Source organism: Mytilus galloprovincialis, chromosome 1, assembly GCF_965363235.1.
Source record: "Mytilus galloprovincialis chromosome 1, xbMytGall1.hap1.1, whole genome shotgun sequence".
In the NCBI taxonomy this organism is placed as follows: Eukaryota; Metazoa; Mollusca; class Bivalvia; order Mytilida; family Mytilidae; genus Mytilus; species Mytilus galloprovincialis.
Window position 1 is genome coordinate 94559699 of NC_134838.1, and position 15400 is coordinate 94575098.

Here is a 15400-nt window from a genome sequence, read left to right on the forward strand (position 1 = left end):
AAATACAAAAAAAGTCTTATAAATTTTCAACTCCACAAAAATAATGGTTTAAAAATATTTTATTGTTCACAAAGGTAAATCATCTGCATATTTTACAATGAGTTATCTCCCATTGAAAGGCAAAAAATAACATATTACGCTAGCAACATCACTTTCTCCACTGTAACTGCGTTGTATGCTCTAAATATACACTTTTTATCAAATAATGTAAGAATGTATAGAATTTGTTAGACTTAATTAAACTTGCCTTCTTATTTTCTTGGTAAAGCCTCAGACTTGGTTGAAGATTTATTTAACCATCTTCCTTGGAGCTGCTACCATGGTTACTTTTTCATGCTTTTCAACATAATTCTTTGTGCTGGTCAGTTCACTGAATCCAATTTATGCACTTAACGAAATGTCCTTTCCATTGTATTTTATCAAGTGTACAATTGTCCCAAGAATGTTCCAAAGCATCTCACAATATTTTCTTTTTCTATTCATTCCAGTTGAAGTAATTCTCAATGTAATATACAAATAATATTTTTAATTCATACATAAAATACAGTAAAAATACCAGATGTGCCTGTATTTTCTTTTACTTAGAGAGCTCTAAATAATAGCTCTTATATTAGTTTAAAGACATCTAATATGTAAAGACCTAAAATAAGGGGTTATAAAAAAAGAACAGAAAAGTAATTGGCTAACACCTGTAAATCACAAACATTTTCTAATATTTTGAAGCATAGTTTAATAAAATATCTCTTCTTTTAAGTTTATCATCATGCACATCATGAGCATGAAAATTATACTCCAAAAATTGACAATAGCCTGAAGTAGCTCAGTTGTGCAAATTCATATTTTTCCTTTAACAATGGAGAATGGTCTTTTAAATACTGAAATTTAAATACAGTATATGGAATTTTAAAAGGTCAAAAATTTGTGATGACAATTAATCTTAATCAATTTGCATGCTCATTATGAGTTCTAAAGATATGAGTTCGACAAAAAAAAGTTACCTTCTTAAAAAGATTTTAGATAAAAAGCTCCCAATTCAAGAAAAAATAGAAAAATTATAAACATTTCAAACTGCAGTAGTTATAATTACACAAAACTGGTACCGTCTGTAAATTTTAATAAAAGTGGGGAAAATTCCTCAAACAATTTCATACTAGGAGTTACACAACTTAAACATGAGTGCAATCTTTCATTGAAGTTTTGATGGTACAAGAAACACTGAAAATATAAAATACAAATTTATTAAATGCAAAATAGTAGTATGAAGTAGAAAATCTTTTTAGGACCAAATTTAGAAAGAAAAATTGTGAACTAAAGAAATGGTAAAAAAACGCTGATTCTTTAGAATAAAAAAAAAGAATTGTCCAAATTCAAATTGCATGTGATAAAAATCATTAAATTTTAAACTTTAATAACTGAAGAAAAAAGTTCCAAAATTTACAATTCAAAAGAAACATTTTTGTTCCCAAATCAAGTTTAATACTTGTACCATATTAATTGGTGATGTCAAAATTTTGTTTTTCATAAGACTGCTTCCAAAAACCTCTGTTTGAAAAGAAGAGAAATCACTGATATCTTGACATTAATAGAGATGGACTAGCACAAGGTAACTCTTGGAATGACTGGTTCCTTAAATGGAGGATACCAGTCAGAACTAGCTCCAGTCAATACACAGACAGGAAACAGCTCTTTTAGGCCATTTGTAGAGGAAACAAATCCCTATGTAATAACGTAAATAGTTTTTTCATCTTCAAATGATAAAAAAGCAATTATTTAAACCCCCAGGGGTGGTTCAAGACATTTCTAAAGAGAGGGGGCTCCCACCCAGGATAAAAGGCAGGGTTCAAACTAGTTTATTTTCTGATTCAATTGCATTGATCATCAAAAAAATTGTAACGATTCCCCAGAACCCAGTGTCTCAACGACTTTTGCTGTAGATCCCAGGCTCAACAAAAATGTGGGGAAAAAAATCAACAAAAATATTCCTCTAGATATTATCTTTTGATTGTAAGAAGCTTAATCTGTCCAAGTTTGGTAAAAATCCAGGATAGTTTATGAATCTAATAAAAGTTTTAAAAACTTTAACTTCAGATTGTATTTAAGGTTAACTAAGTCAATTATAAGTAAAATACAAAAAAACAGGAACAAAGTTTTAAATAATTTTTCTTCTAGATACTAGCTTTTGATCGTAAACAAGCTTCTGTCCAAGTTTGTTACAAATCCAGAATATTTTAAGAAGTTATTAAAATTTTAAAATCTTTAACCACAGAGTGAATGTATTGTATCCTGGCATTTATAAGTAAAATATGGAAAAATTAATTTGATTTATTTAAAAAATTTACTTCTGAATACTATCCTATGATCATTAACAAGCTTCTGTCAAAGTTTGGAAGAAATTCAGAATAGTTTTAGAAAGTTATTAAAATTTCAAAAACTTTAAGCAAAGAGTGAATATTTGTGATCACCAACGAAGACGCCAGACAGAATGTAGGATAACCAGGTCTCATTTTTTTCAATTAAAGTTGAAGGCTGGACAAAAAGTATTAATGGTATTTTACATTTACAGTTACATTAAGTGAAATTCCCAGTAAAATATATACCGGTAATCAGGAAATGCATAGTATTTTTTTTATTTGAATTGTCTATAAAAGATTCACTTATGATAATTCTTATAACAATACTTCAGGGATTGTTGGAATAATTAAACTATATTGGCATGTTTTAATTTCTATGGCACCTTCATCAGAATAAAAACTAAAGAGTACAAAATGGTGGTGACAATTTGCACTTCACAATGTCAACAGGAGGAAAAATAATAAATAAAAAATAAAGAAGGTAATAATGGGAGTAGAGTTTAAAAAGAATGTTAAATAAAATTTGTTGAATAGTGTTTAATCAAATTTTGCAGAGGTACATGCTTCCAATTGGCTTCGCTCAGAGTTACTGCCTCTAATTGGGACCACTCTGCCGGGGGTACTGCTTCTAATTAGCTTTAGCAGACAGAGGTATATATGTACTGCTTCCAATCAGCTTCGCAACAAGACAGAGGGTATGTGCTCCTAATTAGCTTCGCTAAGAGGTACATGCTTCCAATTGGCTTCGCTCAGACAAACATACTTCTTCCATGTTGAAATAGTACGGTAAACAAGTCTGTACTACATCCAGCATCGTAAATGGTACATAATTGCAATTCAAATGTCGTCCAAATTTACAAAAACATATTTTATTTAACATTCTTGATCCAGTTAAAGTTCACATCTACGTTCACTCCCTATTTGTAATTTATCCTGATGGTGTCATTGTCAAATGCAAATTAACATTACAGAATTCTGTACTCTCCTTTAGTTTCGATCCTGATGAAGGACCTATAGGAACCAAAATATGTCTATTTTATTGATTCACTGTAGCACTCCCTATACATGTAGTATTTTTCTTATCTTTTGATTGAAAGACGCATCTGTTCAAGTTTGGTAAAAATCCAGAATAGTTTATGAATCTAATAAATGTTTAAAAAACTTTAACAGCAGACTGTATGTAATGTTAACTTGAAGAAAAACTAAGTCCATATATAAGTGAAAAACAGAAAAAATGGAATTTCATTTTTACTTCTGGATACTATCTTATGACCATAAACAAGCTTTTGTCCAAACTTGGTACAAATCCAGGAGAATTTAAGTAAGTTATTATAAATTTTAAAACTTTAACCACAGAGTGAATGTAATGTTTCCCAGGAGAAAAACTAAGTCCATTTATAAGTGATAAAACAGAAAAAATGGAATTTTATTTTTACAAAATTTACTTCTGGATACTATCTTATGATCATAAACAAACTTTTGTCCAAGCTTGGTATAAATCAAGGAGAGTTTTTAAGAAAGTTATTAAAATTTCAAACTTTAAGCAAAGAGTGAATATTTCTTGATGCTGCCAAGGACGACGCCAATGATGGAATGTAGGACTGCTATGTCTCACTTTTTCAACTAAAGTCAAAGGCTCGACAAAAAGGGGGATCCAACACCAAAACTCCCACTCTCTAAATCTGCCACTGCCCTGAAAGTATGGTACATGATTCAATTGGAACCTGCTTGGTTAATATAACTGATTGTGTGCAATTTTTGAAAGAAATTTAAGGGAAATTTCGAAAAAGAAATGTCAAAATCTTATCTACAAATCATGATGAGCCATTGTTAAATGTGATGAAAAGGTTTAAATTAAAAATAGTTGTCAATTATGTACTGATAATTATAAACCAAATAGTTACTAAATATTTTTAAATCGAATAAAAATTACACTAATTTTAGAAAAAAATGATGTTGAATGGACAAAGAAGACATAAATAAATAGCCTAAAAAAAATTATTTTAAGAATTTTCATCATAAAATTAAAATTTGAAACAAGTTATCTCCCTTGCTTAAAAGTATTAGATTTCAATTGTGTAAAGACCAAGGAACAAACAACAAATGTTGCTTATATACAACATTTGAGGATTAATGATAAAACTTGATTACAAATTTTTTCAAGCAAAAAGTGAATACTGTGGATTCATTATTATTGACAGTTTTTTTTTTATTATTTTTCATGAGAACCACAAATTTTAGTTTTTCACAAGATTATTTTTTTGGGATTTGTATGGAGAATTTGTAATATGTCTGAATGAAAGCATATTATTAGGGATTAGAGTTGAAAATTAACCCAAGAATGAGATATCTGAAGTAAAATAGATTTTACTACCATTTAACGCGAGGGATGATTATTTAAATTTCTCTGAGAAATGATGATAGTTTTAGATAACTCAGAATGACATTTGTTTTAGGGGGATGTGAAATGATTTAATTAATTGCTTTCCAATTTGGTTAAAGATTTAAGTGATTTTTATAGATAAGAGATACATCCAATTAGTTTATAATTTTGAAATGTTACTTTTACTTCACTATTGCCTTGTTCGCAATAAGTGCTTTAAAGAAACAGATACCCTGAAATAATTTTGTTGACACTCAAGTAAATAACATTTTGGGACATTTTTCACAATACTGTATTTGAATTCAATCTAAGATACAAATATACATTTAATTTTATGGTTTCCAATACATCATGATATGTCAAATACAATATAGAATTTGATTTAAAACATTTGCTTTTGACATATTGTTTCCAAAATTATAAAAAGTTCAAAGTAGCTTTAAGCTCCAGATTGTTTTGTTTTTTTTAAATATTTAAATGACCGTACAAATATCAAATACTTTCATTTCAGAATTACATATGAAGATTACTTTGAAAGCAGAACACTTGAAAACCATAACACCATCCAAAGAACAAATGAAAAAAAACAGAAGAAATAACCAGACCCTAACTGCTGAAAGCGACACCAAAAAGAACCTGTTATATGTTAGTAAGAGACGCAGCGCTCAAAGCTCAATGTATTTCTGAAATGATAATTTGATATTTGTTTAATCTTCAAAAACAACTTTCCAGATGAACAATAATGTTCAGCTATGAAACTTTAAATGCAGATGACTATGACCTAAATTTAGTTTCAAGTACAAATGTACTGTTATTCTCCAATTTGACAATCAAGATGTATTAAAAACAGTACAAAAAATTGGGGAAATTGTTTAATTACAAATCTGAAATTTCAGTTTTTATCCTTTTTAACTGGTGTACCACCAAAAATTGCATGAATTGCTATGCAAACCCAATTTCAACCACCCAAAAGCACTGGCAATGCAAACAAGACAATGTTTAAAAATGTATTATTAATATCAGTTGATCAACGACCTAAAATGTTTTACAACTTAATAAACCTCATCTAAAGTTATTTCAACTATCACCATTTCTACATTAATCAATTTGACCAGATATTATAAACAAATAAAATAAGCGGGCTTTCCACTCTGGGTTAATCTCCAACCGCTTTTTTAAGCTTCGACTGTTGTTGCATATTAAAGTATGCCAAATTGAACTACTGAAATTGATGGGCAAATCATTTTACTGCATTCCAGAAGAAAATTTTGTTCAATGGTTTAATAATCGGGGACACTTTTTGTGTTTGTTGTAATCAAATCAAATCAATCTTCTTTCTGAGTTTTTATTTAATTTCCAGTTTTTATAGTACTTTCTAAATTGTTTCTATACATCACTATTGAATGCCGGAATTTTTTTTTATTTATTTTTTCCGGTCAAAATTCTAACTACCTTGTTCTCATGAAATGCTTACTAAAAATACTGACATTTATGTTTTCCAACTGAATATGATCTAAAGGAAAATACTTTTTGTTAATTTTTAAATCTTAATGAAACTTGTTCAAGAATCCACCAACAAGAATGTAATAAGTACCACCTTGATTTATATTGGCATATTTATCTCAATACTTTTTTAATTATGAGAATAAAGAAGAACGTGTTATGTAATTGGCTATTATTAATCAAATGATCATTTGGCTTCTGTAATAAATAACATGAGAAAAACTTTTATAATTTAAAATGGCTCATCATAATCCAGAAACATTGTTAAAAATTTTGATGGTGAATATTTGTTATAATCATAAATGATTTTGTTTATATATAAAGACTAACTAATTTCAGAAATTCAGAATTAAATTCAATCACATTTTCCCAATTACTAAATGCTTCTACCATAAAATAGTGGAGGAGGCTTTTTCACCTGGGCAAACAGATTTCAATTCTGATAGCATCACATTTAAGCAGTATATATTAATAATAAAAAACCCTAGGTTTAATAATGTACCCCCTCAACTTTCCCAAGAGTAAAATATACATGAATTTTCGATCTTGGCATAGTGTACCTGAATTTTACTTCACAAATTTAGAGCAAAATTGGGTCTATTAGTTGAAATACCATATCGTATCGAAACCCTCATTTCATAAGAGTTACCTCCCCTTCTAATTTAGTGAATTTTTATTTCACTACTCAGTGGCGAATCCAGAACTTTTCATGAGGGGGCCCGCTCCAGTCATGCTACAGTGATACCTTATATAATCTTTCCACAAAAGGGGGGGGGGGGGCAAGGCTCCCTGGATCCACCTATGCTACTGTAATTCAAGATATCAGTGTTTTCATGTAAACCTGAGTCATTATTTGTTATTTTACCTAAAAAAAAGAAACATTATTAAATTTTGGAACCGTTCAATTGTAACAATTCATAGAAGCATATCTTAATTTACTCCAAAAAATATAGAAATTTGTTATTTATAATCTTTTATCTAACACATTTAATAATTTGGTTATGCATGAAAAAGGTTTGAACATTTCTTTTTTCATTCGTTGATTAAGGTAAATTAACATTTCCATTTTTTTTTCTATTCAAGAAATTATTTACTTATTATATTAAATAAAACATTTTGAAGAAAGAGATGAAAAAACACATAAAAATTCATTTTGCATTTTGACAATTTTTGATAGAAAAAATGGAGCAAAGAATGAAAAAAAAACAACATTTAACTTAAACAATTAGTAAATAAGTTCACATATCAAATACTTGCTACCATTCTGTGGTACCTAAGATCACCCTTTTTTTTATTTTGGTTGGTGCTTGGTGTCTGAGATCATTCCTGGTCTTTGGTAAAAATTGTGAGTTGTGTAAGAAATCATCCCTGGTCTTTGGAAAGGTTGGTGCTTGGTGCCTGAGATCATCCCTGGCTCTTAAGTTTGGTTGGGTTTGTGCTCTTTGCCCTAGTTCATGCCTGTTCTTTGTTTTGGTTGGTACTCGGTGCTTGAGAACCTCTCAGGTCTTTGGTTGGGTTGTTGCTGTACAATATTTTGTTATCAGTGTAGACAATTTTCTGTCATTTCTTTTGGTTATGTGTTGTCTTGTCTTTTTTCACCACATGGTTTAATATTGGCCCTTTGGTATATTCCTTTTTTGTGTATCTCTTGTTTATCATTGTACCCGACTGTATGAATTTTTAGGATAATTGTAGAAATGCTATTAGCGATATGCTATTCCTAGATGTTCCAGGTCATGAATAACTTCTTGATTACAGTGTGCTGCTTCATTCAAAAAAGGTGAAAGTAAGATGTCTCATGTGTTAAATTTTGTGAGGTGGGATACTTCTTGTGTTCCAGGGTGTTCTGTCTCAAATAATACCAGTTAATACTTTGATTGGTTTTGTTCTATGGGTTTTTATCTCATTGACAAAAATACACAAAACAGAAATAATAAATACAGTATACCTATACATCTTTGTAAGAACTCTGAAATGGATATTAAGAAGAAAGATTAGTAATTTGTCACTTCAATCAATGAAATGGACATACAGAAATCTATATGCCACTTTTCTTCATCTGTTACAACATAGCCATACTCTAGGTCTATGACTGAGGTTGCATCTACAACAAAAAAGAAATGTAAATTATTAGTGTTTGAGAACGTTGCATGACTGAAACATCCTCTCGGCTGCATCTGCAAAAAAAAACTGTAGTCTTTTGGAGAACGTTGGTGTCACTTTCATCAAACGGGCCCTTTAACAAGCTCATGGTAGAGTGATCTTGTTACTATTGTATAGTGCTGCGGAAACTATGCGCTACCCTCCCTGGTCTAGTACAACGGAGTCTATTCAAGGTCTATGACTGTAACATCCCCCTGCTGCAATCTGCAAAAATCAAAATTTTAGAATTAAACATCTGTTGGTGAACTCTGAAATGAAATATAAATACATATACAAAATTACATACGGGCATATAAGAATAAAATCAATGAAACCTTATTTTTTTTTTTTTAAGTATTTTTTTTTTTTTTTTAATCAACTTTTTTTACTTTATTTTTCCATGAAAAGCATTGTAACTGCTGTAAAAATACCAAAACTATTGCCATTTGCTTAGTTAGTCTGTTTCTTATGTTACCTCTTCTGACATGGGACACAGACTTCTATTTAAATGAGTTTTACTGTGTGAATTGCTGTGTTTGTTTTTTCTACATTGGCTCCTAGAGGTATAGGTGTGGGTTGAGATCTCTCAAACCTGTTTAACCCACTGTATTTATGCACCTGTCTCTAGTTAGAAGCCTCTGGCCTTTGTTAGTCTTGCATGTTTTTTAATTTTAGTTCATTTATATGTTTTTGAGTTTCGTATGACATCCACTTTTATCGAACTAGTACACAGTTTTGTGTAGGGCCTGCTGAAGCCTGCCTCCTGATGCTGAATTTTCTGGTCGAGTTGAAGAGCCATAAGTGGCCTTCGGCTGTTTTCTGCTCTTTGGTTGGGTTGTTGTCTCTGACATTATTTTTAATTTTGTATAAGTTTCATATTTTTTGTTGGAAAAACCAGTCACCAAACCTGTTGTGTGCGGTGGCTCCCTTGTTTCATTTTTTTATTTTGACATTCTGTTCTTTTTATTATCTGACCAAGCTGAGCAACCTTCTACTACAATGGTACCTATTAAATGTAGCATGCATACAGACCAAAATGAGGTTAAATTATAGTCTTTGAAAAAAATAATAAATATGCAAAGTTTTTTAGCATTTAACTAAACAGACTGCTACCCGTTGGTTTTCCCGTTTGAATGGTTTTACGCTAGTAATTTTGGGGCCCTTTATAGCTTGTTGTTTAGTGTGAGCCAAGGCTCCATGTTGAAAGACATTCATTGAGCTATAATGGTTTACTTTTACAAATTGTTATTTGGATGGAGAGTTGTCTCATTGGCACTCACACCACATCTTCCTATATCTACTTGCTAATTGCAGGTCATTACTTCATTATTCCACTTTAATTTATGTTCATCAAAAATGAAGTGCTGTTATTTATTGTCTTTTTTTTTTTATAGCAAATGCCTCAATGTATTTTTTCAAACTTTTAAAAAGTGAATGGAAGCTGACACAAATACACAAGATAATTAAGTAATTTTTTTTTTTAACAATTTCAAGCTCCTATGTGTATAACATATCAAACTTTAAGCTTAGCTTTACAAATTTGATGAATTTTTTAATGTTTTTTGAGTGAAAGTGACAAGCTCCATGTGAAAAAAAAACATATTCTAGTATTGCACAAACCATAAGCCTTGCTATCATCAGTAAATTTGGTGAAAATATTAAAATCAAATCTTCTTATCATGTAAAAAAGTTATGCTGCACCTTGTTCAAACTCATTTATACTCTTCAGAAACTAAAAAAAAATCAGTCAAAGTCAATCAAATGTTTAGCATTGACAATGCATTGAACATTTCACTTAAACTAACATACATAAGGTCTTTATGACTCAAGAGGTCAAACCCCATGAAACAACCAACAATGACAAAATGCTTTCCATGTCCTCAACTAAGGCCATTCAACTTCAATAAACATTTTGTTTGTCTTAGTCAAAGTCAAAGTGCAGTGCTAGTGAAATAGTCTCAACAGAGTAGAAATGAGTAAAAAAAATAATATTAAATGTTTTTGAAGATATTTGAACATTTATAAAATGATATTTATTTCAAGATGTAGGACACACATTGGACATTTTAGTGTGCTGATTTGGGTCTCCATGCTGTGGTATTTTGTTAGAAGAATGGCATCCTACATCTTAATCCTTGGAATTATTTTGGAAAATGAAAAAAAAATCTTTTGTTGATGTAAGCATGGCAAAAGGCAATTTAATGTTAACAATTTCTGTATTTCTTTTATCTTAGTTATCAATTATAGATATGAGGGGAGATAGGACCTTTATTGGGACCATGGGATTGGGTGTTTTTAAGCTCAGGATTTCGTGATTGACCCTTTCAAGATCCTGGAATTCTTTTTTTTGAATTTCGGGATGTCGAGATTTAAATTTATTTAAATTTGGGACAATGGCCATTTTCCTCAATAATAAGAGTGACATTTTTCTCTTGCGGGGGAGTCAAGATTTCCAAATATTTTGTTGTTTGTTAATTGCATCTGGCTTTTTTTTTTTAAAGAACAAATTAGCTTATTCAAAATTTGAAACCCTTCAATTTGAAAAAATTTCATACAGAAATTTTGTATTTTGGTTAGGCATTGCACAAAAAGGGTGGGCTTTATATAAAAAAGTTTCACCCTGCAACATGCTCATGTGCTTAGGTCAGATATTGGTGTGTATGTAAGTTATTTGTTAGTCTGTTCATTTTATTCACAAATCTTTTAGACTTTGGATGATTTACAAGTTCATGTATTGTATAAACATCAGTCTAATTAGTTGAAGACCTGTAGATGTCTTTGGTTATTTATTTTCATTGGGTAGCTGCCTTGTTGATTTATACCCTACATCCCCCTTTTTTCATAATGATGCATAATATCTAACCAACAAAAAGAATACTCACCAAGTTTGATTATAGATGAGGTTCTTACCATAATATTTGGTAACCCCAGATATACTTAACAGCTGTCTTACTGTTCTCATTGCTTACTCTTCAAGGTCATCAATCTCTCTTCTGCTCTCTGCTAAGTTGTTGGCTCCTCTAAAACATCATTTCTTTTTAATAAATATGAAAGAATGGAACTTAAAACTCTATATTATTTATCATTCTTTATAAATCTTGGTTGGTTGGTCGGGTCACCAGACACATTTTTAAAACTAGATACCCCAATGATGATTGTGGTCAAGTTTGGTTTAATTTGGCCCAGTATTTTCAGAGGAGAAGATTTTTTGTAAGAGTTAACGACGACAGACTACAGACAACAGACTACAGACGACAGACTACAGACGACAACGACGGACACCAAGTGATGAGAAAAGGTGAGCTAAAAAAGAGTACATATTACCATATATAACTTATAATGATAAATTTCATTGATAAAATGTATGTCTGTTTAAATGACTTGTATATCAAAAGCAACAAAAAGTATATTTTCATACATTAAATTTTTTTTTAAAACTTATTCAAACTTTTGAGTGAAAATGATAAATTTTGTGCAAATTGATTATGTATGAGATGAAGAACAGCAATAAAAGCACTGTTCCTTTCTTTTGTTCGTTTATTTATGCTGTCACTGATTTTGTGTTCTGGATGGATATTCCTGTGTGCATATTCTTTGTTTACCTATTAAACTGTAGCACTAGGTCTATCAAAGATGAATACCGATGTATACTTTAATGTCCAAATCATAATACAATGTAGTAGTCAAATCTGAGAAAAGTTTATCAAAAAGAATTTTTGGAGAAATTCATCATCAAAAAACTAATCCAGAAGCTTTCGGTGATTCGGTCTCAAACATTTATGAAATTTTTTTTTTAGGTATATTTAGTTTAGATCACACAGAAACTTACAATCGAATTGTTAATAGCTAGATCTTAATATACATATAGTACAATATATTATCAGATATCTGTATGGTAAAAAAAAATTGATTAAGTTTTGTAATAAACTATTTGACTATACCTGTATTCACTTGGTCTACTGTATCAAGGGAAAATCAACATGTTTGTGAAATGAAGTTGATCTACTGTTTTGCTTTCCTAGATGCATCTGAATACCAATTTAGATTTTAGATAACTAAGTTTGTAGTGTCAAAGTACTGAAAAGAAACATTTAATATTAAAATTATCCCAGAAAATATGTTGCAAACAAAAAAGTATGTGTGTTTACTGTACCCATGTACCTTCCCTAAAGTTTTGTTCGGAAATTTTTAGATTTAGCAATGTTGCTCCCATAGACTCAATATTTTTGAGTCTATTGACCCTACACAAGGTTTTCAACATAGACGTTTTCAGTAAGTTTTGCCAACCAGTTCAAAAACTTTACCCAAATTTGATTGGTTAAACTGTTAATTGTTCCCTAGACAGATACATGAATGTGAGCTCTATTCTTCTTGTTATATTTGCCACTGGACAGTATGCAACCAACAATCAATCATGAATCTTAAATGGTTAAAGTAAAAGCTCTATGCTGTAACTAAGTAAAGCTTGTATATATAGACATGCACAGACATTAAGAAGATGTTTTACATCTCTAGTAGTAAATCAAACAAAACAGATCACATTAAAGAAATTTATGATAAATAAATGATACCTTAAATCTTCTATAACTTTGAACTCATTTGATGTCCCCAAATATTTTAAGGAAAAACACAGGGGTTTGTACAAGTAAAGACCAATTTAAACTAAAATGAAGCCCAATTCAAACCTGTTGATCACATGATAATTTATACACTCAAATCTACTCACTTAACACTTGAGTAACCAGCCGTGTACCCAAATATTTTCACCTGACAAAAGTATTGCAAAAAAATATGTAACTGAATTTTGCTCAGATAACAAAGAATTGCCCTCAAAGGGATTCTTTTTAACTTGTTAAAGAACAGTCAAATCTGAAGCATGGGGCTCAAAGAACCTGCATTCAAATTTTTAAGTTTAACCACGAAAACTGATAAACTAAAAAGTGGACCAAGGGCAGATATGAAGAATCAAGTTCTCCTACCTTTTAAAATAGGCACTGGCTACGGTTACATGGAAATGTAACAATAATAAAAATATTATTGTTACATTGGAGACTAAATGCCGGAATGCATGGTTGGGTAAGGATCTGTTTAATTACGAATGTAACAATAATTATTAAGGCTACGGTTACATAGCGTTATTGTTACATGAAAAACAGCAATGTACGATGGGACTAGTAATATGTACTAGATAATAAAAAATGAAGACATTTATTTTATATTTGCAATACATACATTTATTGCATACAATTTATTTACTGTAATTTTTTTATTTACAATGACAATTTCTACAAATCAAGTAAGTGGTTTTTAAAGTCCGACACATTTTTGATGAACGAAATTGCGTCCTCCACGGTTACGTGTACATAAAGAAAATCTTAGTATTTAAGTTACAGTTAGCAAACTTTGCTTTTGATGTATCAATTTGGGTCAAGTTGTTTAGCTGAATGAAATTTATGTCTTGATTTTGTTTAAGTTTCGCCGGTTTAAAACGCATCGCAATTTTTTAAAGTGTTTCACCCTAAACAAAATTGGTTCAAAGTATAATGACAGTAATAAGAGTAGGTGTGCAGTTAAATACTTTAAAAAAGAAAAACCATTGAACTATATGTTTCGCCTTTGACACTCCTAATCTTGAGTAGTATCTTTAAGAACATCAAAAACATTAATACGTAAAACTATTCAAGTTAAACACAATTTAATTGTTGAATAATAATATTTAATATTTATCAGTATTACAAGTATTGTTTAGTACATATGAAAGAATTAAGCAAAACAACTATAGAAGATTTAAGTTTAATAAATCTAACGTACATTGCTGTTTTTCATGTAACAATAACGTAATGTAACCGTAGCCTCAGTAATTATTGTTACATTCGTAATTAATCGGTAAAGGAAAGAAAGTGATTTTCTTTTAGCTTTTAGATCTTTTTATCCACCGGTGTTTTATCATATCACGAAAGGCGAACTATTTTACATTTTACTGCTGCAAATCTATTATTCTTTTTATTAGTGCGAACTTGAGTGTAGCAACTTATTTTACAACATTGTCTTTTAAGAATGAACTATTTTACTACATTGTCTCTTAAGAATGAACTATTTTACTACGTAAACATATATAATCCCACTGTATATATGTCCGGTAACTAGCCTAACAATTTTAAACGCAACTAAGAATACATACAACAAGATATATGTGAAACTACAAAAGTGATCCTGTATATAGCGGTGGAGGGTGGAATTATTCAAATTATAGTGTAAATATATTCCTACTTGTATGGTGGTGGGTTTTGTTTTACATGCCTTAACGGTGTGGTTGTCCTACAAAGGATGTGAAGATTTGGAAGAAGAAGAAGGTTCCTTACCCAACTTTGCATTCCGGTAATTAGTCTCTAATGTAACAATAATATTTTTATTATTGTTACATTTCCATGTAACCGTAGCCAGTGCCTTTAAAATATAGCTTAACCATATATACACTTCAATCCCAGGCTGCATCTTCATGTTAACTGTAAAACAAAATATAAGTCCATTTATCAGTAAAATACAAAAAAAAATAAAAATAAGAATTTTCAAAACTTTGCCATCGATAGTTGAGCAAAACATATATGCTATATCCATATTAATGAATATTCCTTTTCAGTTGGTGAGACTTTTACAAGCAATCAATATATTTGCTAAATCATGACTGCATCAACCCAGTCTAGTTTATTGTTGGTTGCTTAACGTCCAGTGGCAAATATATCATGCATATTTAGAACGATAAATGAACACGAGCCAGCTTCTCAAATTTCTTCAGATGGTCTTCTGTTTTCATATCCGAAATTTTATATCATATATATTTTTACTTACCAGTCAAGGAATATACATAAGGATTATCTCCCTTACAACGTTCTCATAACTCGCAACACCTGGATGATTTCAAACATCTATCTAACATTGATCATCCGGGTGAATGCCTCCTCAGTTTATCTTTCGGCGGCAACAAAATAAGACGTTCTCACTTTGAGACTTTCTATTATAG

The 15400-nt window shown here is 30.4% G+C and overlaps 1 long non-coding RNA gene across 2 annotated transcripts in view; it reads right to left on the bottom strand.

The window, feature by feature from the left end:
• The window catches only part of LOC143045499 (uncharacterized), a 31049-nt gene that overhangs the window by 10144 nt on the left and 5505 nt on the right, over positions 1-15400 (bottom strand). Inside the window, exons 1-4 of one of the 2 annotated variants that reach the window (XR_012968962.1) lie at positions 12951-13810; positions 12321-12456; positions 11262-11399; positions 248-8206 (exon numbers count right to left, since the gene is read on the bottom strand). This is a non-coding gene — a long non-coding RNA (uncharacterized LOC143045499). Of the gene's footprint in view, positions 1-247; positions 8207-11261; positions 11400-12320; positions 12457-12950; positions 13811-15400 lie in introns of those variants that run through there. The other variant, XR_012968960.1, reaches the window with a different exon arrangement.